The following is a 16831-nucleotide window of genomic DNA, read 5'->3' on the forward strand; positions in this document are numbered from 1 at the left end:
GAGCTCAGGGAAACCAGCAATAAGTGCCACAGAAACAGGCAGGACTGGGGAGGGGAAAGGGAGTATTGGATTAAAGGGGGGATGTGAGCATGTGAAGGGAGGCTCAGCCCGGCACACAATGAAAGTGCTGATGCGCCAGGCTGGGTTTGTGTGATTTTCCCTGGCGAAGCAGTACTAAGTGCACTGTCAGATAAATAGAGTGTCAGATCCATGAAGATAGCAGCAGCTAACAGAGCAGAAGAAACACAAACTTGTTTCACATCCTCCAAACTCCTTTCCACGAATCAGGTTTTGAGGGGCCCCAAACCCTAAAACTACCTGAAGCAAAAAAAAAAAACCCAACCTACCTGAAGCAAAAAAAAAAACAAAACAAAACAAAACAAAAAACCCAAAAAGGGAAAACAGCCTAGGGTAAAAAAAAAAAAGAAAAAAGAAAGAAAGAAAAGAAAAAAGTTCACCTCATGTGGTCTGAAAATATTTTTGGAAAGGAAAATTGGGTTGTTGGCCTAGCTTCCATGTGCCAAAGACAGCAATGAGCAGAGTGCCGGGTCCAAACTAACCTCAGCACTGTCACATAAGGGATGGTTCAGACGGTCAGAAGCAGGCCAGAGGCAAGGTGCTAAAGAACTGGTCACCAAAAACTCAAGGGCTCACTACTACTGCACTGGACCAACCCCGACTTCTCAATGGTGTGTTGAGAACAAAGTGTGCTCCCTAATGGGTCCTCATCAGAGTTAAGGACTTTTAAAAAATTCCTGCTTCAATGACCTTCATTAGATGGGATAGGCAAAACTTTATCCTGAATCTTATTTTTACCAGAGTATTTAATAAGCGAAAATACAAATGAAAAGTAGTATCTGACCTTTTGACAGAGTACTAGGAAACAATGTCTTTTCTGTTGTGTGACCTTTCTAAAGAAACAAAAACCACCAGAGTGATGATAATGAGAAAAGCAGGGCCCACTAGAAGCAAAAAGTCAACCATGTAAAGGAAGGACCGAGTAATGTAAACTCTCTACATTCTCCGTCCTCTTTAAACTGATGCTAAAACCAAGATTAATGAACACACACATAAAAATTCTATTATGGGTGAGCAGTAGAAATGGATATACTTAGCAGTCAAGGCAGATGTGGTGCTCCCGTTCTCAATTTAGCTTCCCATCCTCCAAACAACAAATGGTGGCATTTCAGTATTTAGGCAGTGACTCTAAAACTCTATCTCTGAAGGCTCCCACACTGCGCAGGCCTTCTTTCCATTTTTATCATTAGGATTGCCTTACCTCAAAGATTTCACTTCACTCAAGCTCAGTTCACAACACAGGGAATTTTGAAAAAAGGAAGTTATGTTCAGCCTGTAAAGAGGTAAACAAATGAACTCCTAAACGTATAGCGTTACTTAAAAACAAAAACAACGAAAGGCAACATGTCATCGCATAGGCCTAAGTGCTGTAGCCTGGCTAACAGTGCTGGACCCCTGTCCGCATCTGACCACTGAAGGAGAAACTGTGTCTTCTAATAAACAGGCGTAACCATCCTAAAGTAAGAACTGAAACAGCAGCTAACCGCTCTTCTATTCTGTCAGAGACCCTGGCTCCTTTGACCCACTACTTTAGAGTCAGAAGCTGCAGGAGCTCTTCCACCTGCTGAAGGGGGATGCTGCCCCAGGCTGCAGTGAGAGGAGACTGCAACAGCACACAGCACGCAGTTCACCAAGTGCTGACCGCCAGGCAGGCAGAAGACAGTAACCCTAGCTGGGACTGGTTAAGTTACTGGTTCGGTTCGTCCTAGTTTCTCCTATGCACCCTGGAACTGATCACATGCTTTCTTCCTACAGAAAGCTTAGCAGAACAAAGAAGTTAACTATAAGTTCGTCAACAACCAAATTAGGGTTTTTAGTTTTTTTAGTTCAAGGGTTCCTTTAAAAAGGAAGGAATCAACAAATTTTAAAGAATCTCACTAGTGATTGTTATGCTTTTACTATTCACTAAAAATATATCTAGCTCCATCTCCATTTAAATCAGAATCACATGCATAAAAAGAGTATTTAATGTGGAAGACTTTACTGAGCAGCCAGGCACTGCTCAGCGTATGGGATATGCACTCCTTACAGTAATTTTTACCAAGCCAAAGGCTGGAAAGTATTGGTTTTAGAGTGATGTTTTAAAATCCATTTTATGATTTATAAGACAAGACTGCTCTAAAAACTTAAAAGATGGAAATGCTACTACATGAAGGACGGTGCTTCTCTTTAGGCAGGTCACAAGAGTCATCTCAGTATAATTAAATTCAACATGCTTGTGGGAAAAGCAAGCACGGATATTAATCACAAGTCACAATTTTAGAGAAAGATTAAAAAGTCAAATGATAAAAACAATTATTCAAATACAAAAATGCAGATGTTAGGGAAAATTAAAAAGCAGAATTAGCAATTACTCACAGAAAACTGCCCATAAGTTGTTTTTTAAATTTCTTAATCAGAAACACATTCCAGGCTTTTTCCACAAAGGATGCATTAGAAGTAAAGAGATGGCAGGAAAGGTTATAACCAAGGGTCCACTGCAGGAGGTTTTAATTTTCCCTCTCTTCCTTCTTACCATCTGTCCTCTCACTATAAATTTACATTCATGGTTTCCTCTTCTTTCCCTGATGGTCTGTGTTAGTTTTCTTTGCCTTGAATATTCTCTACTTCTTTTCTAGGGGCAACAATTCAAAAGCCCAATGTTGTGAGGGCAGGGGCAATCAGCCTGCTGTAACATTAAGAACCAGAATCATTAAAACTGATTGGTAGATAAGGGAAAGCCTCTGAAGAAGAGCACACACTGCATTTAGAACATCAGAATGGAATAAACAGTTTAAAAACTGGATTAGAAGAGAGAAATGCTAGAAGTCCCATCAGTTGTTCTGTCAGAAGAGTGAAAGAGCAAAGAAAAGCATAGTTGAGCAAAAAGGCCCAGGTGGCACATGCAATCATCAGGCTATCTTGACTAATAGAACCAGAGAGTTCAATGGCAAGTGACGGGACTTTATACTTCCACCCTAATAACCTAAGCGTGTTTTAAAGGGCAAAAATGTGAAGCCTGGTTATATGAGCATAGAGGAAATTAGAGCCTGCTGTCAAATTATAAAAGAGAACCTATGTCATTAAAAACCACCATCAGTCTATGTAAAGAAAAATGTAATGATCTAGGGAAAAGTCACGACACCTCAACAGTTAAATGGATTAGATATTTTGCCCCCAAAGCTTCTGTTAGATGACAGAAGGGATGTAGAAAAGAAGTAAGCAAATGATGCTACTTGAAAATAACCAAGCTGGGACGCCTGGGTTGCCCAGTGGGTTAAGCCTCTGCCTTTGGCTCAGGTCATGATCTCAGGGACCTGGGATCAAGCCTGCATCAGGCTCTCTGCTCAGCAGGGAGCCTGCTTCCTCCACTCACTCTGCCTGCCTCTCCATCTACTTCTGATCTCTGTCTGTCAAATAAATAAATAAAATCTTTAAAAAAAAAAAAAAAAGAAAAAGAAAGAAAGAAAGAAAATAACCAAGCAGACTAACTTAAAATTTAAGCTTAAAATTACCTTTACCAGCTTGAATTTACTAAAATATTGAGTATTTCTGGGGCACCTGTGTGGCTCAGTGAAGATTAAGCGTCTGACTCTTGGTTTCTGCTCAGGTCATTATCTCCAAGTCCTGGGACAGCCACATAGGGCTCTGCATTCAGCATGGAGTCTGCTTGAGATTCTCTCTCCCTCTCCCCTTGTTCTTTACCCACCCACCACCCACCACTGATGCTCTCTCTAAAATACATAAAATCTTTAAAAATCTTTCTTTTTAAAAAATTTTGTTTCTAATCTACAACTGCTGTGGGACAAAAAGCACCAAGTTCAGTCACTTTTGTATTCAAATTGATTTGACTATAGAATTACCATTTATGGTACCCTGAGAGGATATGACAAGGCTAAAGGTAGGAAATCTACCTATCACTTTTTTGAAATTTAATAAGTTTCCCACTTCCTCCCCCTATATAACCTTACTCACCGCTACCTCCTCCCCCAATCACTGTCAAAGATAAGGACTGGCAGAAAGATACTCTTCCGTGCTTAGTGCTGTCAGCAAAAGTATAAACTCAGAGCCTTCCTTGGACTTTCTCAAACTAACTCTGACCTAATGAACTGTCCTGTCATATGGTGACCACCTTTCAAATCAGGTCATATTTTTAGATCCCAAAATGTTTTGGAACTTTAGGGTAACTCTTAGTTGATAACAATATACTATGTAAGCTTAAACTTTATTTCAGCTCCAGCATCAATTATAAAATCAGTTATGTTGAACAAATTCTGGTTTCAGGAGGGTAGTATTTGTATGAAATCCACTAAGTTCTGTCCTCATTCTCATTCTCATTTACTCAGGGTCTTTCAGGCACGACACAGAATGGGAAAGGAAAGTTAGCTGAGTAGTTGCTGTGTGTAGAGTACTTGCTACACACACACACACACACACACACACTATTAGAACAAGGCAGCAGCTAATTCAAGTGGGAGATAAACTGCCTTGGGAAACAGCTAAGGAGAAAAAGTTGAGAAAGAGCAAGAAAATATTTCTAGCTTCCTAGGAACAGGAAATTACATCCCACAATGTAGGATAAAAGCCATCACCTTTCCGAATGCAATGTTTTCAAATTTGCACAACAGGCCTCATGCAAGAAGGTTAAAGAGATGACCACAGAGCACACTCATCCAACAGTTAGCCCATACCTGTGGCTTTACACCTCCCTTTCTGGACTATGTCTTCACTCTAAAAAACCAAGGAAAGAAAAATAAGTGGGCCATGACTATACTTCTCAGAATTCCAGACATGTAGCTTCTTTCCTAAGAAAAGCCCCCCTTTGTCACCATGGCTAAGAATTAAAACAAAAACAAAAAAAACCCAAAACCTCCCCCCTCCCATTTTTAAAACTACGTAATACCTTAAAATATAAATTGCATTTAATAACTCAAAGTTAACTTAAAAATACCATCAATGTAAAAAATGGGGAAATAAAAACACTAGAAGACTTAATACAGGCTTGACCCCAAATGTCACAATAAATAGCAACATAGTGATTACAACTTAAGAGGTTGAAATTCAGTACATTTAGGTCACCAAAAAAGTAATTTTTCCATCTGCTTTTGGATGAGAAACTACAACAAAGCCAAAGGCCTTATACTCTTTTAGCAATCAAAGATCATGTATTAATGTGGAAAGACCATGCTATTTCCCCAAAGCAACCTTCCTGAATAGGTAGGTGCCAGGCATAAAACTTTTCAGAGGCAACCAAGTTCCTGCCTGTGTAAATGCATCTCAGGGGCCCTAGGGCAGTGGTAAACCACTGAAACAAATAAACAAACAAACAAAAATCAGAAGATGGGAAGGTTAATTGAAGCTAAAAGCAAACAGAAGAACCACAAAACCAATTTGTTTTATTTTTAAACATTATCGAACAATCTTGCAAGCAAGATTGATTTTATAAAGCTGCCCAAATTCCTACAAACTTTCTTCTACACCCCCTGCCAGAGGGACAAAAAACAAACACAGAAGTAGGGTATTAACCACCCTACTACTCCCAAGTAACCAAAGACTTTTTAAAGGAAAATTCTCTCTCTCTCTCTCTCTCTCTCTCTCTCTCTCGCTCTCACACACACACACACACACACACACCCGGATCAGTACTACCTTCTTCCACACAGACCCTTGTTACTGGAAGGACAATGGGAAGCTTAATACACAAGAAGGTGTTTTCTCTTAAAGCTTTGCCTTTCCAATTTTGCTTTTCTTACATTTTGTTGCCTGGTCTGTAAGAAAACAGATGCTTTTAGGGGGAGAGGAAAACTGAGTGGAAACTAAAAGTTTTAGGTTTGCTTTTCATATCTTTCATTTCTGTGGGGAACCAAACAAAATGCATGTGCTCTCGGAGGAAGCTTGAACCACTTTTGTCCTGTCTTTCCTTAGAACTCCACAAAAATCTCTTTCTGTTAACATTATCTCTACCTTTCTCGGTAGCCATTAGGGGAGGTATAAAGATGGTTCCAAACAGAGATGAAAAGAGTTAAGAGGGGGGGGGGGGGGAACGCCTGGATGGCTCAGTCAGTTAATCGTCTGACTTAGGCTCAGGTACTAAGCCCAGGATCCTGGTACTGAGTCCCATGCCAAGGCTCCTTGCTTAACAGGAAGCCTGCTTCTCCCTCTGCCTGTCACTCGCCCTGCTTGTGCACTCCCGCTCTCTTTCTCTGGCAAATAAATAAAATCTCTAAAAGAAAAAAAAAGGCTAAGGGAGGAAAGGTGCACCAGAAGTGGGGGCTGGGGGGTGGGGGCTGCACAGGCAATCCACCACAGAGAATGAGAGGCAAGTTACCTCTGAGGGAATCTACTTGTGAAACATTAACATGTTCAAAATAGGACCTCCTATCGAGTTTAAAAATCATACTTAGGAAGTCAGTGGTACTTGCTAAAAGGCAAACTACTTTCCCCACAATTTCCCCAAGGAAAGATAAATAACCTGGAAATAATTTATATTTGGTTTTGGAACATATCTTGGAATTTATATGGTCTTGACATGTTCCAAAGATGCAACAGTTGAGGCACCTGGCAGGCTTGCTCAGTAGAGCATGCGACTCTCATCTCACAGTTGTGAGTTAAAGCCCACAGGGTGGGTGTAGAGACTTAAAAAAAAAAAAAAAAAAAGATACAAGAGCTAATGAACAGCATTACCTCTCTGATACAAAAGCACATCTCCTACACACTTTCCTTAGTAAGGCAAGGTAATGAATGGTTTTTTATTTCTCAGTTTTCTGCTGACCTAAAAAGCCTGTATGTTGAGTAAATGACAAAACACTATCCTTCCCAGAAAGATGACCACTGACTCACCATCAGCAACTCTTACAAAGTATGCATTGAATCACAAACATACAGGGGCTGGTGGCAGGCACAGTAATGCTCAATGACCTACATTAAGGCCTGAACTCATCACCTTGGCCTCATTAGTCCAACTCACCAACTCTTACTAACAATTGTTAGTAAATGCCCTCAATACTTTGAAAAACATTTTTCATGCAAGGCAGGGAGCTAAATGAAGAACTCAACCACTAACCAGATTAGAAACTTTCAAATGTTTTTAAAGGCAGAAATGTTTCTCCCCTAAACCTAAATTAAAAGTGAAGCTGTTTAGGCTGAAGGCAGGGGAGGGCAAGGCAGGCCCCACCTTTCACCCTTCCTGCACTCAGAGTAACCCCAGGTCTCCTGGGAGATACAAAAATAGGCCTGGATAATTCAAAACAATAGATAATTCACCAATTTTTATCCAACTTTGAACTGAATTGTTTTTTGAACAGATTTTTCTATCTTTAGAATCTAATAAGTTACCAGAAATCAAGGAATTTCCAATGCCATCAATGGTAATAAATGTGTACATCCCAGAGTTGATAGAATATAGTATTTAAATTTTCTAAACCGTGGGGGGCGCCTGGGTGGCTCAGTGGGTTGAAGCCTCTGCCTTCGGCTCAGGTCATGATCCCAGGATCCTGAGATCTAGCCCCGCAGCTGGTTCTCTGCTTGGCAGGGAACCTGCTCCCCCTCTCTCTGTCTCTGCCTGCCTCTCTGCTGACTTGTGGTATCTGTCAAATAAATAAATAAAATCTTTTTAAAAAAATTTCTAAACCTTGGAGCACCTGATTAGCTCAGCTGGTAGAGCACACAACTCTTTATCTCTAGGTCATGAGCTGAAGCCCCACATCTGGCACAGAGCTTACTTTAAAAAAATTATAAACTTTATCACCTGGAAGTAGGTAGAAATGTCCAGACATTTATGAAGTAGCAATAATTTTAAGAGCTGATATTTTCTGAACACTTACTCTATGCCATGTGGTGTTTTGGGTACTATGTATTTAACCTCATACATAGCCTATCTCCGTTTACAGATAAGGAAAGACACAAATAAAGTAACTCTCAAGATCACATGAATCCAGGCAATGAAGAAGTTGGAATATATAGTCAAGCAGTTCAACCCTTGGGTCAAAAGCTGACTCCGGTTAAAACTGTCCACAAGGAAGATCATGCACACAAATCACAGAAAAGACCATTAAATATGGAGGACCATATAGTTGAGTCTGATTATTTTTCTAAGGCAAATCTAAGCAGGTAAATACCCAAAGTTTCAATCGTCACAAGAGAAATATAGTTAAGACTAGTGAAAACCTCCTGCCATTAATCAGTAGATGTGTGACTCTGGGTAAGTTCATCAGTATCTCCCGGTGTCAGCTTCCTCACCTGTAAAATTACCTCCAAAGGAACCAGATGGATGCCCTGAATACAACACCAAGGCACTGTACAAATTTCTAAATGGAAGAGGAAAGAAACAATAGAAATTACTTAGGAAAGCTGCTCTTTTAAAAAATGTCTGTTACCTTTTAAACTGCTTTGCAATACTCTTGCTTCTTTCTTTTTTCCATTATGTGGTGAATTCAATAAAAAGTTTGGGCTTAGTGCACTGGAAAACTACATGTCCTCTTACCCACATATCCCAGAAAGCCAAGTAACCAGATAAAAAGATCAAATGGGAAGCTTTCCTGGCTAGCCCAGTTCATCATGATGCAAAACTCCACCAGGGTCTGGGGCTAAAACTCAACAGTTTGCCTAGCACTCCAATGTCCCTACAATTACCACCAGATTCTCATCCAGGATCATACATCACAACTAACTGTAGGGAGAGTCTAGTATCACATGAAATAAATTGCCTGAGAGTACTCAGTAACAACAGGTGGACCCAGGACTGAATGACTGCAGAGAAATGTTTAACTGTTAATTGTTTCCCTTCTCTGTAATCCTGGGGTAGTTAGGTGGATTAAAGAGATTCATTGAGGGGCGCCTGGGTGGCTCAATGCATTAAAGCCTCTGCCTTCGGCTCAGGTCATGATCCCAGGGTCCTAGGATCGAGCCCTGCATTGGGCTCTCTGCTCAGCAGGGAGCCGGCTTCCTCCCATCTCTCTCTCTCTCTCTCTCTCTGTCAAATAAATAAAAATCTTTAAAAAAAAAAAAAAAGAGAGAGATACACTGAAGCACACACTAAATTCCCTGGTAGTCACTAATTCCCAGATCATCTCCTTCCACTGTAATTTTGCTTGATGAAGAGTACAGGTCGAGAACTACATCAGGCTTAGTTCTGACCTAAGTTAGCAGGGATAAAACTTAACACTTTTTCTATGGGCTCTACAAAAATCTTTTTATCCCCCTTGTGACACTTGTTTTGTGGCTACCATTTCCATGATTCAGGCTCAGGTGTGGGGCCTCTGACTCTTTATTGATGGAATTATCAATGTGTGTTCCTTTTCCTGACCCTAGCAGATAAATTTATAAAACAGATCTCAATCTCAATTCCTTCTCCAACAGCCAGTATGTACTCTTTAGTGGTAATAATTCTTTCCCAGCTTTAAAAAATTGTGGTCAGGGGCACCTGGGTGGCTCAGTCAGTTAAGTGTGTGCCTTTGGCTCAGGTCATGATCCCAGGGTTCTGGGACAGAGTGCCGAACAGGGATCCGCAATCAGCAGGGAGTCTGCTTCTCCCTCTGCCTGCGACTCCCCACGTGTGCACGTCCGCACCCTCTTTCTCTGGCAAATAAATAAATAAGATCTTTAAAAAAAAATGTGGTCAAAAACACATACATAAAAGTTACTATCTCAACTCATTTAGGTGTACAGTTCAGTATTAGTATTACTGTGCAACATGGCAACAATTTTTAAAACGTTTCTTTTTCATCAAGATTCTTAAACTGGGGACACCTGGCTGCCTCAGTTGATAGAGTATACAACTCTTCATCTCAGGGTTGTAAACTGGAGCCCCACGTTGGATGTAGAGATTACTTTAATAAAAGGGGGGGGGGGGACGCCTGGGTGACTCAATGGGTTAAACCTCTGCCTTCAGCTCAGGTCATGATCCCGGAGTCCTGGGAGTCCTAGGTTAGAGCCCCGCATCGAATCCAGCTCTCTGCTCACCAGGGGGCCTGCTTCCCTCTCTCTCTCTGCCTGCCTACTTACGATCTCTCTGTCAAATAAATAAATAAAATCTTAAAAAAAAAAAAAAAGTAGTACACTAAAGGGGTTGAGTTGGGCTATTGGTTCTTATTTTCTCTGATCTACCATCTTTGGGTGCCTGGATAGTGCATTTGGTTAAGTGTCCTACTCCTGGTTTCTGCTCAGGTCATCGTCTCAGAGTCATGGGATCAAGCCCCACATTTGGCTTCCCACTAGGTACAGGGTCTGCTTAGGACTCTCCCTCCCTCTGCAGCCCCCCCCCCCCAATAAACAGAGGGGCGTGGCTCAGTCAGTTAGTCATCTTGACCCTTGATTTGGCTTAGGTCTTGAGGCTCAGGTTGTGATCTCCTAGGATCAAGCCCCATGCTGGGCTCTATGCTCTCAGTAGGGAGTCTGCTTCTCTCTCTCTCCCCCTCCCCCCACTCATGTGCTCACTAGCTCTCTCTCTCTCTAAAATAAATCTTTGAAAAAAAAAAAAGAAAATAAAATAGAGAAATCTTTTTTAAAAAATCCTGATCTGCCATCTCATCTCCTGTTTAGTTATCTTTCCATATGCTTATATACATATCTAAGTAAGAGGCATCCCATTTTCGGAGGTGGTCAGGAGAGGCATATAGGGAATGCAAAAATACATTTTTAAAAATCTCTGTTCTGCAGCACCTGGGTGGCTCAGTGGGTTAAAGCCTCTGCCTTTGGCTCAGGTCATGATCCCAGGGCTCTGGGATCGAGTCCCGAGTAGGGCTCTCTGCTCAGCAGGGAACCTGCTTCCTCCTCTCTCTCTGCCTGCTTCTGATCTCCGTCTGTCAAACAAATAAATAAAATATTTAAAAAAAATAAAAATAAAATAAAAATCTCTGTTCCTGGGACAGCCGGGTGGCTCAGTTTAAGTGTCCAACTCTTGGTGTCAGCTCAGGTCTTAGTTTCAGAGTTGTGAGTTCAAGCCCTGCATTGGGTTCTGCACTGGGTATGGAGCCCACTACCAAAAAGCAAACAAAAAAACACCTCTGTTCCTCCATCATCCCCAAATGCCTATACCCTCAAAGCAATTCTCAAATCCCCATTAAGTATTCCCCTTCTCTTCCCCATACAGCTCTCTATTGGGGGGTGAAGTGGGGTGCAGGACTCTCACTCTGCCTTTAGCCCCTCCTGTTTCCCTGGCAGTGCTGTCAGTACTGGGCAACAAACTGCTAGATGTAGCAGCAGCAATTTACATATGGTAGCCAAGCTAGGGTGCAGCTTTCTTTGGGCAGAACTGCTAACTCTTTTATGTATCTTTCTAGTTTGAACCCAATGTTCCAGGCCTATCAATGTTAAATATTTGCCTAGTGGCTTCTACCTTCAAAGACACAGGGAACCATGTACACAGAAGTCCAGAGGCAGCAAAAATTCCCCTCAGTGTGGAGAAAGGGCTCTACAGACACAGATGGGGCCCAGCTACAACAACTGAGACCCTGGACAAAGCATCTAATCCAAACACAAGGGTTCATTCTACTTTCCCATAATACTCATGCATTACTGCTCAAATTTGGCATGTTCTAAGACCACCAGTTCCGCCTTAGTTTCCCGGCCCTGCCATAAGGCCAAATCTGTCTCATCTAGTGAGTCACTACTGCTCTTCTCTCCAAATGCATTTTGATTTCAGCCCACTTGTGCAGCTCATCAGGGCTGCACCATATGTTGGTACCATGTAGGCAGAATGTGACTAATTTTTTTCTAAAACACTGTCAGAGTCACTTTTAAAATTACCTTATAATCTTGATGTCTCTAAAGACTCAGTTCTCTAATGCATAACCTTCTGGAAATGACTTTATAATTATTTTTCTGAGCACTCAGGAGATTCTTTAGAATTTTCACTCCCATTTTTCAAACAAGGGAACAAAAGTAAAGAAAACGGATTAAGTCACCCAAGTTTCACCACCAACCAGTGAGGCTTGTACTTTCTGCAGTCACAGCACTCTATTTGGTAAAATAAATCAGTCTGTAAAATGCTTTTTTGTGGTGGTGGTGGTGGGGTTTCAAATACTACTTTGTTTTAATTTATTTTTTTAAAAGATTTTTTTAAAAAAGATTTTATTTATTTATTTGACAGACAGAGATCACAAGTAGGCAGAGAGGCAGGCAGAGAGAGAGGAGGAAGCAGGTTCCCCGCCAAGCAGAGAGCCCAATTCGGAGGCTCGCTTGATCCCAGGACCCTGAGATCATGACCTGAGCCGAAGGCAGAGGCTTACCCCACTGAGCCACCCAGGTGCCCCAAAAGATTTTCTTTATTTATTTGACAGAGATCACAAGTAGGCAGAGAGGCAGGGTGGGGGTGGGGGGGTGGGGGAGGAGCAGGCTCCCCGCTGAGCAGAGAGCCCAATGCAGGGCTCAATCCCAGGACCCTGTGATCATGACCTAAGCCAAAGGCAGAGGCTTTAGCCCACCGAGCCACCCAGGTGTCCCTGTTTTTATTTTCTGAGGTGATTATTAAAATTCAGATATCAGGGATGCCTGGGTGGCTCAGTCGTTAGGTGGTTGCTTTCAGTTCAGGTCATGACCCCAGGATCCTGGGATCAAGACCCGCAGTGGGATCCCTATTCAGTGGGGAGCCTGCTTCTCCCTCTCCAACTCCCCCTGCTTGTGTCCATCCCCCACCCCAGCAAATAGATAAAATCTTTAAAAATAATAATAAAAAAATAAACCTCAGAAAACATAACTACTTGCAGCTAATTCTGATGACGAAATGGTCTCACAGTATCCATCTGGGTTGTTTTAAGAGAGGGCTGAATGAGCCACAGACCACAAATGTTTTTCTAATCAGCAGAGATCATAAACAGTAAAACTAACATTCTGAGAGTAGAAAAGATATTGGACTTCCCTACTCTGGACAATTGGCCTCTTCACCAACAATAAAGATTGCTGGATTTGATCATTAAATTTGTCCCAAGAAGGTTTCTTAAATTTTCCATTTCAGGTTATACATGTTCATTCAAGTAACTGGGGTGGTAGTGTGACCGTCACTGCACTAAGATCTTTCCGTCCACTAGTAACATCCGTTAGTGGGTAGTATTGCAAAATATAAAAAAGGATCTCAAGTATCTTCTCAATAATGAAAACAGCACATGCCCCAGGAATCCAGCTATCCCAATTTTAGAAATACAGCCTTCAAATACACTTGTATCTGATGTACACAAAGCATGCAAAGGGGCGTTAATGTGAACTTTGTTTATATTAGCAAACATTGGAAACATACATGTCCATCAGCTGGGTGCTGCACTGCAATGGAATGCCTCAGCTATAAAAAAGACTAAGGCAATTCCAATACACTACATTAAGCACTGATCAAGATTATATTTACACAGTAAGAAAGAAATTACACATGGCTTGTACAGGAACAAAATCGGTCTGGAAGGATAGAAAAGAAACTGTTAACAAGGCTACAGAAGTGGAATATTGGCTGAATTGTTTGAATATGGAATATTTGTAGAATACCTATTCTACAACTATTAAAGAAAATTTGAAACTATGAGGAACACAGTAAAGAAAAATCCCAACTCCTATTCTATTCCAAAACAAACACTTTGTTTTGCATTTTCTCCTGCTCTGTCTGAAACTTCTGTGTGGAAAAAGCCATTGTCCAGGTAAAGCAGCATCCACACCACATGTGAGTGGGGCAAGGACATTATACCATTTGAAATTATCCCAGCAACTCAACTGATGTTCACACAGCTTGGACTGTAAACCTTATGGCTGGCCTATTTACAAAGTTTGGAGCTATTTTCAATCACTCAGCTGTATATCTATGTGTACATTTTCTTCAATCAACCTTTCCTGCCAGGCAGAGTGCAACATTAGCTGGCTTCCAGTAAGAAAGGCAAGGGACAGGGTGAGATAATATGTCAAAACAAGTTCTATAAATACAGCTTTTGGCCTAGTATCTCAAAAAGGAATCAAATCAGCTTCAAGCTTAAACAGAAAAATCCTACAGTCCTGCAATATCGGTGCTTAAAGGCTCTAGAGAACAGAAGAGGCCAGGGATCTGGAATCTTGTTTCTCACACCGTATCTTGTCTCTCCCTCCCTAATCTCTGAGGGAGGTTAAGATCAAATTGCAGGTATCACTCCAAGTCATCCTTTCCCCTTACCTTACCCCCACACTACCCAAACATCAAGATCATTTCACTGAGCTCACTCCCAACTCTTAGGCAGACAGGCCCAATACACATGACATACAACAGCCCCTCCTCAGCACCTAGCATCTACCTTCCATCATCTCCAAAACCCTTGACCAAGAAGCCAAGAACCCTGCCTGTACCATCTGCCCCAACCTCACCCCAAACACATGGGCACTCAAGCAGGATGCTTCCATATGGTCTTGTCTCGGGAAGTTTATTTTGTTTTGCTAAATAGCAGTAAACTTTATTTAATCTTTCTGTTCTTAACACCACAATCCTACAAAACAATTTTGCTGTGGAGATGCTTTCTGAGATGGCTAGGTTATCTGCCAGAGAATACAAAACTTACACCTCTGCTTCAGCGTATCAGTTTCGCATAGCTTGATTCATCCCAAAGGATACACAGCCCTGGGGCAAATTCTAAATATCTCCTTAATACTGTCACTTTTTAAAAAAGTGACTTCCAATTATCATGCTTTCATCACTCTTGAACTGTGCTCCTAAAAGTGTTCCTCACATTTAAATATCCATTTATATGATCTTCACCTCCTTCAAATCACTATTTAAAAAAAAAAAAAAATCCCACTGTTCCACAAAATTAAACTTGAAGTACTTTGACTTCAGTTTTTAAAAAACAAGCTCTTCATAAAATGGGAACTCTGTCAATCAAAAATGCATATAGAAAACATCCTCTATATAAACTGAGAACTAGGAGAGGTCACAAAAAAGGCCCAATCCCTGTCCTTAATGAGTTTTTAGTCTTGTTCAGAAAACATGACTTACACACAAAAAAGAACAAGAACCACAAAGGACAGCATACACCCAAGGAAAAGCGTACATGCCAAGGGAAAATCTGCCATCAATCTGAGAAAGACTAAAACGTCTCAGGAGACCCAATTCCTATTTCCCCGTCTATCTCCAATTTTTGTGCTATTCAATCACACTGTCTAGGAAAGAGTAACATTTTTGCTACCCTCCACTGAAATTACTCAGCCCACCAATAATTCTCCCATCATCATTCTTTTTGAACAGATCTCCCTATTACCCAGTTACACTCACAGAGATCAGTTAATGGATGAGGCAAAACCTGCCGATCCCCCCTCTTCTCATACTCCCCGTCAAAACATCTCCTGATGATATGAAGGGCAGGTAACAAGAGTTAAAGAAGCTGAAGTTAATTCTGCTTCCAAGATCTTCAGTAAACAGGCAGACACTAGCAGAGATTAAACTGGTAATTCTGGGGATACTCCATGAACTTGCCATTTGCTTTGTAGCTTTTTATCATCAATAAATGAGTTAGCTGACAGAGAGCTGCAAAACCAAAGTCATAATCATTTTCATAAGGAAATCCTAAAATTAAGATGGGTTAGACTAATTCATAATTCAATAATCCCAAATATTCCATATATGTTAATAAAATTAATAAACAAGTATTTACTATAAACCTTATGACATGCCCTACATTCAGACACTGGAGTCACACCACCACTTTATAAGCCCAATTTTTCTGCTTACTAGCCAGGAAAACCAGGGACAAACTGTTTAACTTTGTTATACCTGCTTCTTCACGTGGAAAACTGTCTATATGACAGTATCTGCTTTATAGGGTATTTGTTAGAATTGAGGGATTTACATACATAAGGCATTTAGAACAGCACCTGGCACACACAAAGTGCTCAATCAATGTTTGCTATCATGAACAGACACTAATGCTGGTGCCTATACTGAAAAAGGATGAGTCCCGGAAGTTTTACTCTTTAACAAGATAATTTTATCTTTACAGAATGGAATACCTAAGACTCTACAGAAATATTTTTATTAAAAGGTGGGCTGGGGCGCCTGGGTGGCTCAGTGGGTTAAGTCTCTGCCTTCAGCTCAGGTTATGATCCCAGGGTCCTGGGATCAAGTCCCACATCAGGCTTTCTGCTCAGCAGGGAGCCTGCTCCCCCCCCCCCCCGCCACCATCTGTCTTCTGCCTACTTGTGCTCTCTCTCTCTCTGCCAAATCAATAAATAAAATCTTTTAAAAGGTGGGTTGTTGGGGCGCCTGGGTGGCTCAGCCATCAAGCAGCTGCCTTCAGCTAAGATCATGATCCTCCAGAGTCCTGGGATAGAGCCCTACATCGGGCTCCCTGCTCAGTGGGAAGCCTGCTTCTCTGTCTCGCACTCCCCATGCTTGTATTTCCCTCTCTCACTGTGTCTCTGTCAAATAAATATATAAAATCTTATAAATAAATAAATAAATAAATGAATGAATAAGAAAAGGTGGACTGTTGGAACACCTGGGTGGCTCAGTCAGTTAGACGTCTGACTCTTGTTCAATAGCTCAGGCCTTGATCTCAAGGTCGTGAGTTCAAGCCCCATGTTGGGCTCCACACTGGGAGTGGAGCGTACTTTAAGGGGAAAAAAAGAAAAGGTAAGAAAGCAATGACTGGCTGACCCATCTTCAACCTCCAACTACGACTGTTAGCAACCGGTTTAAGCATAATCTTCATTAGGAAATACTGAACATCTTTTTTTTTCCCCTTTTTAAAGATTTTATTTATTATTTGACAGAGACACAGTGAGAGAGGGAAATACAAGCAGGGGCAGTGAGAGAAAAAGAAGCAGGCTTCCCACTGAG

General features: G+C 41.3%; 1 protein-coding gene across 15 annotated transcripts in view; it reads right to left on the reverse strand.

Moving 5' to 3' along the window:
• Positions 1-16831, reverse strand: part of LOC132008243 (CUGBP Elav-like family member 1) — a 72798-nt gene that overhangs the window by 28766 nt on the left and 27201 nt on the right. For 6 of the 15 annotated variants that reach the window (XM_059386741.1, XM_059386742.1, XM_059386737.1 and 3 more), the window contains exons 2-3: positions 4749-4788; positions 1280-1351 (exon numbers count right to left, since the gene is read on the reverse strand). The exons of 4 other annotated variants lie outside the window; for them this stretch is intronic. The gene's annotated coding sequence lies outside the window, so the exon portion shown is untranslated. Of the gene's footprint in view, positions 1-1279; positions 1352-4748; positions 4789-8295; positions 8364-16831 lie in introns of all 15 variants that reach the window. 5 more of the 15 variants (XM_059386738.1, XM_059386750.1, XM_059386745.1 and 2 more) reach the window with 3 other exon arrangements.

The sequence above is a fragment of the Mustela nigripes genome, unplaced genomic scaffold, assembly GCF_022355385.1.
Source record: "Mustela nigripes isolate SB6536 unplaced genomic scaffold, MUSNIG.SB6536 HiC_scaffold_76, whole genome shotgun sequence".
Lineage (NCBI taxonomy): Eukaryota > Metazoa > Chordata > Mammalia > Carnivora > Mustelidae > Mustela > Mustela nigripes.